Source organism: Rhinatrema bivittatum, chromosome 6 (assembly GCF_901001135.1).
Source record: "Rhinatrema bivittatum chromosome 6, aRhiBiv1.1, whole genome shotgun sequence".
NCBI lineage: Eukaryota > Metazoa > Chordata > Amphibia > Gymnophiona > Rhinatrematidae > Rhinatrema > Rhinatrema bivittatum.
The window spans coordinates 200,356,057-200,371,041 of record NC_042620.1 but is presented as its reverse complement, the minus strand read 5'-3'; the positions used below and the strand labels follow the sequence as shown (position 1 = coordinate 200,371,041).

Here is a 14,985-nt window from a genome sequence, read left to right as displayed (position 1 = left end):
AAATAATTTTTGTGCTTGGTGTGCGTAGGGGCTTTGAAAATTGACCAGTAAGTGTATCTGGCTAACTTGCCGAGCTGAATATGTACCCTGTAGACGGTAGTTAAGTGGGTTTTTATAGTGCTAATTTCCAAAGAGAAATATTGCAGGCACATTCTCTTTGAAAATTAGTAGAAGGTAACCTGCTAAATGTGGCCACTTATTTTATATCTACTCTTTTGTGTGGGTGGCAAAGGGAGGAAAATTGCATATTTACTTTTGAAAATGTCATGCATATGCACGGTTTTCCTCCCCTGACTTAAACACACCTGTTGCAATTCCCTCCTCTAGCTAGCTAAAAACATGCATGCTATGGTGGCTCATGAATATTTTTTGCCAAGCAGAGGAGGGCGATTTTCAGACAGTCATTTATCTGGATAAAATGGCCTATTTACAGTACCTGGGTAAATGGCTTTGAAAATTACTGTGTTTCTCGCTGGTGGTAGGACATTACATATTTTACTACTGTTTTGCTATTTCTCACAGGACTTTATAAGGCTTTTCCTTCTCATGCTTTTATAGGGTATCTGATTTTCTTAGCTTCTGGTAATATGAATCTTGTATATCTTTGTATTTTACACAGCATAGAAAGAAATGCATTTCTGTTTTTATTTATGCAGTGTTCTGCTGCTGAGTCAGCCTTCCAGGTGGGCAAGGGTTCCATTTCAATATGTAGTTACACATTTCTCTTTCTAATGAGCTGTCACTTATTTTGTATTTGGTGAGGATCTGTGTGCCCTATATGTGTGACCAAAGTGAGGCATTCTGCTAGGAGATATTTTGGTGTTGTAGGGCCCACTGTAATATTTGCAGAACTGCCATTTCATGGTATGACTGTTGCTGTTTGAATTTCAGGAACTGAATTAGCACTATTTTAGTATGGCAGGTTTACTACAAGGATGCCAACTGGGTATTTTTCAAGGTTTTGCTTTACCTCACAAAATGTCTGTTAATGGAGGAAGTTTGTTTTGCTATTGCTGAGAGGACACCAGTATCTGAATATTTTATTTGAATGGTGAGCAGTAAGGGGAATGACTCAGAAAGAAACAGAATATACAGTATATAGAAAAACCCCTGTCACATTCTTGGCTTTTCTGGATGTTTTGAAGTTTGTTGAAGAAAATAATATAAGAATAATTTTAATTCTTATGCAATATTTTTCTTCCAAATAATTTAATTTGTAACAGTTCAGTTACAGGCATAGGAACTGCTAAGGTATATGATAAAGTAACAAGGTAAAGGTGTCTGGTTTGAATAACAGCTTCCAGAAGAGAGAAGGAATCTTCCTAAATACAACTGGGTAAAAATCAGGACAGAAAAGTAAAGTGACTAAGAGTGTCAATAGCAATTCAAGAATTATCATCCATGTTACAGATATTTCCTAGGATTACAGTTTGGTTTCCTAACCATTGCACCACATTTTCTTTCTGGTAAAGTGAGCGAGTAGCTAAAGTGATAGATTTTATAAATATGTAAATAGTGTTGAAAAACTGTCAATTTATTCAGAACAAGCACAGCATGAGCCTCAAAATGATATTTTTGTGATGGCAGAAACAGGGATCATTTGAAAGATTGATTCCAGCAAGTGCTTAAAACCTCTAAAGCACAAATCTGTGTACAGGGAAAAGAAATCTTGATGATCTTTATTCTAAACTAAAGGAAAATATTATGCTACAATTAAAATGGACTCACTATAGTGAAGGTGGCGGCTGGAGAAACTCTGTGAGCCGATGCCTGAGCCCAGGCAAGCAGCGGCTGGAGGGCAGAGAGATGCTACAGGCCGCTGCCGGAGGCCAGGTTGGCAGTGGTTGAAGAGTGGAGAGACGCTGAAGGCCGCCACTGGAGGGCAGGCCTGCTGGGCAGAAGAATGAGAAAAGGCCCCACGTGAGAGGCAACTTGCTTGTGTGTGCAAGAGGCAGCTAGTGTGTGTGTGGGAAGCATCATGTGTGTATGTGAGCAGCTTTCGTGTGTTTGCGCGGCAGCTTAGGTTTGTGCGAGACAGCTTGTGTGTATGTTTGCGCAATTCTTTTCTTGCTAATCCATGACAATCTCAGGATGACTGAAAATCAAAAATTCCCATGTAAGAAAAGCAGGGTATATTTTTTTCTGATAAAACAAAAATTATTGGGTGTTGTTTGATGTATCTTCTCTTTTGAAATATTTTATTGATGTTAGCGAAATTTAAAAAAAAAAAAAATTTGCGGTCAACTTTCAAAGAAGCGCGATCATTCATGTATGCACAGGTCCCAAAGCGCGCATATGGTTGCGCTGATTGTACAACATGCATGTTGCATGTTATAAAATCTGATGGCTGTGCATGCATGTGTGGGCAGGGGCACATTTTTTCTAAATATGCTTGGTGACTTAATTGGGCCTCCCCTAGTTCCCTCCCAGCCCGCTCCAATTAAGGAGCGGGCTGGGAGGGAACTTCCCCACCTCAACTTCCTCCCCACCCCCTAAACTTAACCTTCCCATAAGTTTGTATTTTATTACTTACTGCTCCTCTGGAGCAGAAGTAATCTGTGTGTGCAACCAGCTGCCGGCACATGCTTCCCCGGGACAGCATAGAATGGCGTTGTCTGGCCCGGCCCCCACCCAGACCTCATCCCCCTGGCCTGCCCCTTTGGAGAGGCCCGGCACTTGTACGCGTACCAGGGTCTGTTGTTGCATACAGAATCTGGCTTGCTGAATTTTCCAGTTTAGTTTTTGTCTCCACATTTCTTTTTATTCCTTTCGGTCTCTTTATTCTGCATTTGATGAATCTGCCAGTGTTCTGCCTGTGTGATTGATGTGAGGTATTTTATTAGCATGTAGTTTCTTTGTAGGGATCTTTAGAAGCATGGCTTGTTCTATTTTCCTAATTGGAGGTGTATTGATGTTTTAGGGGCTTGCAGTGTTGCTTTTTCATAGGTAGGTTTGTTACTGTTTGAATGCTGGCAGTTTGTGATGTTTTGGTATGGGAGGTTTACTAATTTGTATTACAATAGGCCTAATATCATATGAGTTTCAATAGTCTTGTTTACTTTTTTGCAGGGTTTTCTGGTTGGTGCCACAGCAGTGCATGTAAATATAATATACATGTTGCGATATTTCTGTCCTTTTTCATGTAAAACCTTAATATAAATGCGTAACTTTTAACTGTGTGTGGAGAGGTTGGGGCTGGGGGTATAGTATTCAAGAATGAAAGGTTTGCCTAGGTTGCCGAATACCCTTGCACTAGTCTAAGCTCTGGCTGCACTAGCTCCATGTGGGAAAGCAGGATTACATCTGGAGTGTGCTATTTTGAGCAAGGCTCTCCCCATCCTCACTCTTGGCCAGGGTTTAATTTTCTTTTTCTTAAGCCCTGGAGAAGCTGGCAGCATGGATCACTTCTGGTCCCCCCTTCCCTGGAATAGCTTGGGAGAGCACAGCCTAGGGAACCACAAGATCAGCGTTCTGATTGGCACACCGTCTATGAATGTGCTGGGCTGGGGCCCTGAGAAGTGGAGGCAAGCTACTATCATAGAAAGGGAATGGAGAGACAGAAAGAAGTGCCTGTGCAGTGCTAGTGAGTCTGCGGGAGAGAGAGGGTGTTGAGAAGAGGTGAAAATGGGAAAGAGAGGGGGCTGCTGTAGACTGAGGAAAAGTTGGCAACAAGCAAGAATTTGTATATAATGTTGTGGCATTGATGGGCACGGTGGCACTTGCTGAGTGAGCACATGAGCAGCAGCAGCAGCAGCACAGCAAATGTCACTGTGTGTGTGCTTGAGCCACTGGTTGGCAGTGTGTTTGTCTCATTACTTGGCAACTGGTTCAACATTTGATTGGTTGGCAAGCAAATTTAATACCAGACCAGGATATATATGAGAGATGTCATTAAACTTGTGGGGGGCCCAACAAATTGCATGGATGGAAGGGGGATTGTAGCTCAGTTAGCTCACCCCTGGTCTAAAGTGTGCTATAGTTAGTTGTTTAGGAAAAATATGAAATTTGTTGGAGATTTTTTTGTCTCAATTCTTCCAGGTTCCAGGTCACATGATGTACCTCTTAAGGGTTGATGGTGTGGTTTTGGGAGCAGTTGAAGCATGTGCTATACAGAAAGTGCATGAGTGAGTCACAGGTATCCTGTGGGCCAGTTTTGAAAAATATAGCCAGGGCTGATATTTTCCTGCAATCCGTCCCTGTAGGGAAGTCATCAAGAAAACTTTGGCCTACTCAAAAACAATTCTGCTTTCTGGACAGATCAGGGGGATAAGCTTCTCTACAACCCACCTAGTCTTTGAGATGTTTCTAGACTGCTGTACGCTACATAACCTGGCCAAACCCAATGCATGCCTCCTTCAGAGGGACTGGAGGAGGAAGAGGAGGAGTAAGCATGACTGATTCCTCTTAGCTGGGAGCTATGGTATAAGAGTCCTTCAAAAGCACATGATTCTGGATGTCTTGTAGAACAGAAGTGTAGAGACCACCTAGGTCCCCCTGCCCTTGGGGTAGCCAGCTTAGAGTGGCATACCATTCCCAACAGCACCTTCCCCATAGGACTGTTGAGATGGTTAGCTCCTAGTGGATAAGGAGTGGGGGTGGGGGCTAGATCAGTGTAGTTTGTGGTCTTTTGAGTTTGGGAGTTGGAAAGTGAGGAACTGTTTCAGTTATCTCTGCTTTGAGTTAGGGTCTCCTAGCCTAACTTGGTATTTTGGGAGAAGATCCTTTACAGTGCATCCCCGGCCTGTTAGAATCTGTTCACAGTTTTGGTAAAGAGACTTTTATTAGAAGTTTTGGAGTTTTTAATGAGGTGAGAACCTGGTTCCTACTGGAGTAAGAATCTCCTAGTATCCACATAGCAGGGGAAAGATACTCTGCTATACCCCTTTCACTGTCAGGGAAGGCTCAGTGGAGACTCATCCCCTCAGAGGAAGTTTTGGACTTTGAAAGTGTTTTTCTCCTTTTGGTTTACAAGTAAGTTTCTACTACCCTTATTCTCACTGAACTGTTTCTTCTATCTTCATACCTTTGTCCAAGAGAGGTCATTCAGGAGGCTTTCAGAGAGACAGAAAAAAGAGACAATATCTTGAACACCCATCACTGGATCTCCACCCTTTGGGGACATAGGACACAGACTGCGTTTGGAAGCCCTGGGCTCTCGTGGACCTCAGGTACAATTTTTCAGGAATAAGTGGATCCCCCTCACATCTAGGATTACCCTGCCCAACTGGGACAACTTATCAACTCACTCTAGGAGGGGTAAGCTCTATCACAAGAGTCTGTACTGAGGATACATACCCAGAAATAAAAAGGAGAAAAGAGTTCAGTGAAACAAAGCAGTCTGAGAACAGATGTAATTTGGATCAGCTTTTTCTAAGTGATTGGACTTTATTTATTCTGAAGTTATTACAGTAAACTTTAATTTTGAACAGCCATATTGTGTCCTGTCTGGTCCCTGTAGCACCATCAGTGAGAAAGGATAGTAACACACAGAGAGAAGGGACTTCCACTTACCTGCCTGGGCCTTGAAGGTCATCTTTCCCCCCTGTAGAAAAGAACCCACCTCTAGGGACAAGAAGAGTGGTGAACGTGACAGGTTTATTTAGCCCCAAGATATATAAATTATTTTATGGCCCCATTAGAATTCAGCCATCACCATCAATTGGGGTTACAGAAGCTTAGTGGTCATCTAGCTGCCTGTTGCCCTTTGAAATGTAGGTGTTATAGTATTAATGTTTGTTTTGGTCTTTGAAGGGATTTTCTGAGGACAGTCCTTGTGGTTAAGGAGATGGTTAGGCTGACTGCAGTACATTTATCAGACAGATAAATTGCATTGCATCTCTGTTGTAGTAGAAATAAGGAATATTGTTCTTGTTCCATCAGAGATCCAGAAGATAGATTATTTAATAGACTTTTAAGAACTCTTCACACTGTTAACATGCTCAACAAGCACTGGTAGGTGAAGGTCAGCTGGGAGTTGGGAATGCAGAATCACTGGGGTCAAGAGGAGAAGGCAGATAGAGAGAATGGGGCTCCCTCTCTCCAACCCTCTCCTCCTCTAAGTTCTGTTGATCCTGTTCCTCCATTACCAGCCCCCTCCCTTTAATTTTCCCAGTGGTCTAAGACCACAGCCCTCCCCCCATTGATCTTAAGATCCCTATATCTTATCCCCTATTCTAGGTGATCCTCGAGCCCCTATCTCTCTTGCAAATCACCATCTGCAGCTACTATCCTCCTCTTCTGCCTCAGACAGTCAACTGTAGGTCTCCTCTGCAAGCCATAAGAACATAAGAAAATGCCATACTGGGTCAGACCAAGGGTCCATCAAGCCCAGCATCCTGTTTCCAACAGTGGCCAATCCAGGCCATAAGAACCTGGCAAGTGCCCAAGAACCTGGCAAGCCAGATTCAGTTGGCAAGTACCCAAGAACCTGGCAAGCCAGATTCAGTTGGCTCACCTCTGCTTTGGGGGAGGGTGGGAGCAGACTGATGTGTATGGTCTGCTGTCCTCAGTCTCCTTGGACATAAGTGTGGGACCTTGAATTCCAATGCATGGCCTGCTTTGTGTTTTATTTGGGTGGAAGAAAGGGAGCAATGACACATGTTTCCCTTATTCACTCTCTTCTCTTTCCCTCCCCCATCATACCCAATCCTATCTCCTACCCTCCTTTACTCTACACACAGAGAACATCTCACTCACATCTCATAGTCCCTCTGATCCCCTCACTCACACCTCGCAGCACCTTTGATACCTGAAACAATTTTCCCCCTTCTCCTTCACACAACCCACAGCCTCTCTTTTCCCTTCACTCACTTGCCCTGCGCCCATCCCCATGCCCACTGCATCCCCTGATTCATTGTCTGGGCCCTTCCACTCTCACTATTTTGGTCATGAGCAGCAGAGACAGCAGGGCCTAGGATGATAGCATGTTAAGTGGGAAATCAATACATCCAGGAGTAGCAGAAGAGGTCGGGATGATAGACAATTACCTGTTCACAAGTGTCTAACTTGTGCTAAATCAAACTTTTTTTGTGTGTCTGTTCTTTGCTCTGCTGTGTTAGCGTCACTATCACCCCATCCCCTTCTATTCTCTGCAACATAGGAAAAGACAGGAGAGAGAAGGAACAAGAGGGGAGGGGCTAGAGAAGAACACCCCTGCTGCTCGACTTCTTAAACCTTAAAAGAGGTGCTGGAACTGCAGTCCTGCCCATTCCCACACAAATAAAGCCCAGGTAGGTATGACATAAAAGACACACAAACCCAAAGTGTAACAAATAATTCTAAAATTTTATAATATATTAAAATGTAAAACGTTTACAAACTGTGTACAATAAAATCAAACTAAAACGGTACTGGGTGGGAGCAAACTATTTACAAAAACAAAGACAGGATGTAGGGAGGCCAGGGACTGCAGAATTAGGAGTCTGGGAGATATGGTGGCAGTCTCATTGTGAGGAGCTGCACAACTACAGTGAGACTCTGTAGTGTATCACAGTGTTGGTCTACCATACCGGTCAGACTCCTGAGTTTGGTTATGATCCCTTGAAGGTTCTCCGCCATCATCTGCCCACCCTCCCTGAACAGGCACCAAAAAACAGGTTTACTGACTGAAGCGGCTGCTGGTTCTGCAGCTCTTGGCAGGGTAGCAGATGATGATGAAGTAATTTGAGGGAGATCCTGGCCTGAGTCCCTGCATCCCTACCTCCAGGGACAGAATGGGAAGGAGACTGTATTGGTATGGGGGGAGTATATAGCTGATCTTGGGTCCCGAGGTGCACCGGTTGGGTTTGGAGGGGCTGGATCTCCATTGTTATATCCCCTGGTGGTTGAGGAGCATCCTGCTCCTCCCCAGCAGTGGTACTTGCAGTGGCAGGGTCAAGGGCCAGGCCATTGTCATCTGCTTCCTCCTCCACTGCCTCCTCTCTTTTCCTCTTTGAAAGATGTCGATGATGGTGAGATAGTTATCTGTGAAGAGAACAGCAATGGTGTGTCAAGGCATGCGCGCACATGCTACAGGGTGTGATGTACAGGATCATTGAGGCAGTTAGAGGGCATTCCTTTTCTGGCAGAAGTGTAGGCCAAGTGCTAGCAATGGGAAAAACACGGCATATATATGCTGGCATGATCCCTTGACATACAGAAGAATAATTTAAGGGTATATTATTTGATGGAGCCTCACTTGTGATCAGAGTTCAGAGTTAGACTCCATGTCAGGATTAAAAATATTAGGTTGTGGTCAACATAGCAAAGAATCTAGGGCTAAGAGATCGTACATCTTGTATAGGAAAGGGGCCATATACTAAGAACATAAAAATTTACTGTACTGGGTCAGACAGAGGGTCCATAAAGCTCAGTATCCTGTTTCCAGGTCTCAAGAACCTGCCAAGATCCCAGTCAGTAAATAGATCCCATGCTGCTACTGCACAGTGAAAAGTAGTTGCTATTCCTTAAGTCTACTTGGTTAGTAAAAATGTATTGACTTCTCCTCCCAAAACTTGTCCAAATCTTTTTTAAAACCAGCTATGCTGCCTTAACCACATCCTCCAGCAACAAATTCCAGAGCTTATTTGTACACTGAGTGAAAAAGAATGTTCTCTGATTTGTTTTGTATGTGCTACTTACTAACTTCATGAAGTGTCCCCTAATCTTTGAATTTTTTGAAAGAGTAAATAATACACTTATCTGTGCTATTCTACTTATAATTTTATAGACCTTTATCATATCCCCCTCAGCCATATTTTTTCAAAGATAAACAGCCCTAACCTGTCTAGTCTTTCCTCATAGGGGAGTTATTCCATTCCTTTTATCATTTTGGTTGCATTTTTCTGTAACTTTTCCAATGCAACTACATCTTTTATGAAATGCGGTGACCAGAATTGCATACACCATGGAGCAATATTGAAGCATTATGATATTTGCTGTTTTATTCTTCATTCCTTTCCTAATAATTCCTGACATTCTGTTTGCTTTTTTGAAGGCTGCCATACAGTAAATTAAAGATTTCAAAGTATTGTCCACTATGATGCCCAGATTCGTTTCCTGAGCAGAAGCTCCTAACATGGAACCTAACATCTTGTAACTACAGTGTGGGTTTCTTTTTTCCATGTGCATCACTTTGTTCTTGTACACATTAAATTTCATCTGCCATTTATAAATGGCAAGTCTTCTTATCTTGCAGGTTCTTCCTGCAATTTTTCACAATGACATAACGACTCAGAATTACTTTGTTTGCAAATTTGAGCACCTCACTTGTCATTACCTTTTCCAGATCATTTATAAATATATTAAAAAGCACCACTCCCAATACAGATCCCTGAGGCACTCTACTGTTTACCTTTCTCCACTAAGAAAACTGATCATTTAGTCCTAACTCTCTGTTTTCTATCTTTTAATCAGTTTGTAATCTGCAACTGGATAGTGCCTTCTTTCCTGTGACATTTTAATTTTCTTAAGAGCCTCTCATGGGGCTCTTTGTCAAACAACTTCTGAAAATGCAAATATACTATATCCATCGGCTCACCATTATCCATGTTTATTAAACCTTTCAAAAAATGTAGAAGATTAGTGAAGCAAGATTTCCCTTGTGTAAATCCATGCTGGCAGAGTCCCATTAAACCATGTCTTTCTATAAGTTCTGTGATTTTGTTCTTTTGAATAGTTTCCATGATTTTTCCTAGCACTGAAGTCCAACTCACCAGTCTACAGTTTTGCAGATCATCCCTGGAGCCCTTTTTTTTTTTTTTTTTTTTTTTTTTTTTACATTGGCCACCCTCCAATCATTAGGAAAACATGTAGAAATGGGTATGAAGATCCTGAAGGGTGAACAGCTAGGCCAGAGGGTGCCTTCCAAGTTATGCTTCATAACAGTGCTGCCCATGACCCAGATTACTGCCAAGGTATAATAACGTTTGCATGAGAGTTTAATTCAGCTCAAGTCAGAGAGCACGGTTGTGTTGAGTGGTTGGCCTATAGTGTGAATGGTTGTGGAAACCTCCACGAGAAGACTTTGTAAAAATCTTCCTGATGGCCGTATCAGGTACTAACCTCTGATCCCATCCCTCCTGGCTTGCAGCAGCCCAGCTACCTCGGTCACTTTCAGCACAGTTTCTGGGCTGCCTTCTTGAGGTCCTCAGTCTATAGGAGAGAAATAAGATGACAACGTTAAATGTGAACTGTAGCTGTCACTTTGATATCTAGACTGGTCTGTAACTATGTGATCTAATGTCATCAGAAGTGAGTAGCATGTCTGTTTACACTACCTTAATGCACATAGAAGTAGTGTGCTGCCACCATGCCCAAAAGTTAGCAAGAACAGGAACACGCCATGAACTGCCATTGTATCCCTTTTTATGATGGAGCAAGCTGGGCAGTCCAGGTCATGGGAATATCCCTTGCCAAAGAGTTCATACCTTTAGGGAGTCATATGAACTGTGAAAACCAGTTAAATCTCTCCCTGCTGAAAAGAGGTCGTAGGTTTTCTCTGCTATTGGTGCCACCATAAAAGGTATTTAATGTCCTCAGGAAGTTGTAGCTTATAATTAGATCTTTATTATACTTGTGACTGTTGGTTACAGTTATTCCTTGCCTTCTTGCCAACTCTTTCAGTGTAACATTATATTACATTGGCAATAAATGTACAGTCATATTGCAATTAATGGAATGTTCAGCTGATACAGTATCCAGACTCCTGCCCTATTTATAGACCACATAATGACCCCCCCCCATACACACCCTTATTTGCCCTCACCTCTGCTCCTTAATAACCCTGCCTGTACACCCTTACTTGCCTCTACCCCACCCCATAGTGATCCCATGCACACCCTTACTTACTCCACCACCACTACTCACAATGTACTTACTTCATGTGGATATGATGCCCAGTCATTAAAAGTCTGCTGTAGGCCCCTCCAGACCCTACGCATCACCCGGAGGTTCCTCCTCTGTCCTGGGATGGGGAACACCTGGAGCTGATTCTCCAATACCAGGGACGCCAAGCAGGCAATGATTATAAAGTGTAATCTTGGTTGTATGAAGACGTTGGACTGGCATGCGGATGGTGGCATATTTGGTAAACTGAACCCATGAAAAATCGGAAGTTAAGCATTGCGAAAGCATGCATGTGGACAGTATGCACAAGTTTGTGCATACATGGGGTACACCCACACGCAAATGTACACAAAACATCCACATGTATATTCCATGTTAAAATTATATGTATTTTGCATCATGTGTGCAAATGCATAAACACGATACAATATACATGTGTAGGTACTCATGCCCATAATACTTCCCACCTCATTCTCAGATTACGTTTTTAGCCCAACCCATTATATTCCTATTCCTGCTTCATGCCCTCCCCTTTGTTCATGCCTGTTCCATTGCTTTTTGCAACCTCACAATTGGTTTCACCTCTCCCTATGTTATCAAATAGCCATGTTCTCATATAGTTATTTTATTGCGTTTACCCTATCTCCTGAATTTCCTCAATCTCTTTAACTCCTTTGTTACCACTGATCCAGTTTCATGTAACTTTTTCCAATTAACAATGTTCTATGTAAACCGGCATGATATACATACGAATGTCGGTAGATAAAAACCTTAAATAAATAAATAAATAAATAAACAAACAAACAAACAAACATGTGTAAATGGGTGCACATGCATTTGTTAAAAGTTATCCTCCTAGGCTATGTACACATCTCTCAAATCACCCTGATTAAGTAGCATAGGCCCCCTATAAATCAACTTTATTAGGCTTAAAAGATACCATCCTCATGTAGGTCAGTTCTCCATTATAATTATAAACAAACAAAAAGTCCCATCCATTAGGTGCTCAGCAGTGCATATAATGGCTTAAACAGCACATATAATGGTAGCCCTGAATGGGGCAATAATCAAAGTGACTTATGCAGACTCGGGTTTACCTGCATAAAATTGCAGGATGATTACTGTCTCATTATTTTAATGGTATAGGCCTATGCACTCATTGAAGAATGGTTTTGAACAGATGATGGTAAAACAGAGGTCCCCCATAAACAAATGGATAAATCAGGCACACAAGTGAGTGGGTAATATCATTTGATGATGCTGACATGGATCAGCTCTTAGAGCTTAGATTAAAAAAAAGTCTTTCTGATCATGTGCAGGAACTCCTGTGCGGCTGCTACCTTGTGAGCCCTTCAGTCTATGCTAGACCATAATATGCAGGAGTCCATTCTCTCAGGAGGCAGGAAGGAATATATATGTGGCTGATTTATCCTACCATCTATATAGAATCCCCATTACAGGTAAGCAACTACACTTTCTTCATCAAGAAGCAGGATGTAAGCACACATGAGTGGGGAGTCCAAAACTGAGTGTTATCATAGTTTCAAGAGCAGGTCCATGACAATGTGGTTCTTCTTTCCCCCTTCTCTTGCCCCTCTAGGGGAGAGTGGACTACACAGCAGAAAAGGATATACAAAACTGTCTGTCTGAATGCACTGTCACTTCAGGACATGATGTCGAGGTAGTAATTTGATATGAAAGTGTGAACAGATGACCAAGCAGCAGCTTTGCAAATTTCAATAGAAGCAGAGCCCAGATGTGCCACTGAGGCAGCCATCACTCTTACTTGATGTGCTTTAGCTTCAATTTCAAGCTGTAAATCAGCAAGTAACAGTGGGTGATGCAATCAGCAACCCAATTCAAAAAGGTTTTCTTAGTCACAGCCTGCCCCAGTCAGTTGGGTTGAAAAGAGACAAATAATTGGGTTTACAATGAAATTGAGCAGAGACATCATTAGCACTGGGAACATGGGGCCCATGTCTCGAGTCTCTTCCTAGGTGCCTTATGTCTCCAGTGGTGGATGGAGCAGAAAAGGTCCTGCTTCCAGCATTTCCCTGCAAACGGCATATGACGAGGAGGCCCTGTAGGACCACCAGCATTTCCCTGCAGCTAGTGGCCAAAGAAGAAGCCTTGTGGGCCGCTGTTTTCCTGCAGTTGGTGGCCAAAGAAGACACCCTTTGGGGCCACCACCATTTCCCCTGCAGCAGGCAACTGAAAAAGAGGGAAAGTCCAGAGCATCCATGTGAGTGTGTGTGACATAAAGAGAGACTGCCTGTGTGAGTGTGATAAACAGTTTCTCTCTCACTCTGTGTGTGAGAGTGACACAGAGACTGCCTATATGTGTGTGTGAGAGAGAGTGAAAGAGAGACTACCTATATGCATTTGAGGGTGAGAGAGAAACTGCCTGTGTATGTGTGTAAGAGACTATATGTGTGTGAGAAAGACTGTTAAGAGTGAGTATACCTGTGTGTGAGAGACTGCCTTTGTATGCGTGTGTGTGTGTGAGAGAGAGAGTGAGACTGCCTTTGTATGCATGTGTGTGTGTGAGAGAGAGTGAGACTGCCTTTGTATGCATGTGTGTGTGTGTGTGTGTGAGACAGAGAGACAGAGAGACTGCTTGTGTGTGTGTCTCTGAGAAAGAAAGGATAAAGTTTGTGTGCTCGCTCCAATCTACAACAAGCTCATAGTGACTGGAAATCTAAAGTTCCCAAGTATGGAGCGGGAAAAATTTTTTTATCCATTAGTTTTAATTATTGTGTGTTATTTGATGTGCCTACAATTTTGAAATATTTTATTGGTTTTGGTAAATAAAAATAAATATATATGCATTTTTTACTTTTTGGATATTGTGCTATTCAACAGCTAATTTGACATATTTATTCTTTTTCTTGGTATGATTGTTGTTTTATATTTCTTCATTGTATTTGATATTTAATGAGGAATGGTGATGTTTCTGTTTTTCCATTCTTGCATTGTATACAGAGTCTGGCTTGTTGAGATTTTCAGTTCAGTTTTTGTCTGCATGTATTTATACTTTATGGACTTTTTATTCTGTATTGACATGAGTCTGTCTGTGCTCTGCAAGTGTAACTTAGATGAGGTATTCTGCTAGGATGTACTTTCTGTATAGCAATCTATAGCAGTTCTGCTTTCCTGATAGGAAGTGTATTGTGTTTTAGGGCCTGGTGTAATATTTGCAATATTGGTTTTTCATAAGTATGGTAGTTACTGTTTGAATCTGACAGTGCGTGTGTTATGGTATAGCAGGTTTGCTATAGGCTCTGAGTATATTTTTTGCAGGGTTTTGAATTATTACACAGTGTTACTGGGGTGTGCAAATTGTTGCTGTTACAGTGAGATGACACTATCATTTGAATATTATTTATCTATGGTGAGTGGTAAGGGGAAGTATCCTAGTTCTGCTCTGCACCCTTTGAGGGAACTCCTGTGAATTCAGTGCATTGTAGAATTTGAGATGCAGGATTTATATTGGAATTTTGTCCAATACTGTATAGACCCCAGACTTCACTCCCAAGAGAACTTTATTGGTTAATGCTCTTGAATAATTTTAGTTGTATTTTACTAGATATTTGAAAATGGCCAGGGATTTCTTTGTATAGAAGGTCCTTCTATCTATAGAAGCCACTGACATACATGCCCAACACTTTGTGACAATGATGCAAAATGTTTGTAGCAGAGCCTCCTGATTTGCAGGGATGTTCTTTCTCTGTATGAATGGAGTTAAGAGGCAGGTCTGGAAAGGGCCATGGGATAGAACTGGGTAGTTTCTCTGTCACAGATCTTTCAAGATGAATCCCTGATGACATCTGCATGGGAACACAGAAGAGAGTTCATTTAAAATTTAATATTTAAAAGTGTGATGTTCAATTATGTGTTTTTACAGGATTGTTTTGGGGAGGGGGGAAGCTGTTGATTGAGATGAGTTAAATATCAACATCTCAGGGTGGAGGGCATGTGTCCCAGATCTTTTAGATACCTAGCAACGCCTCTGAGATTGAATCCTCTACGAGTAGTAATCTGGCACATTTTTGCAGTCCAAAGAGTAAGGGGACTGCTCCCCCCTGTACGCATGAGGTACTGAAAAGAAATAGAATGGTTGATGTGAAAAGCTGACACCACATTTGACAGGAGCTTAGGATG

General features: G+C 42.1%; 1 protein-coding gene across 10 annotated transcripts in view; it reads right to left on the bottom strand.

Annotated features, from left to right (window-relative positions):
• The window catches only part of LOC115093936 (arf-GAP with GTPase, ANK repeat and PH domain-containing protein 1), a 1,595,449-nt gene that overhangs the window by 466,306 nt on the left and 1,114,158 nt on the right, over positions 1-14,985 (bottom strand). The window lies entirely within an intron of this gene.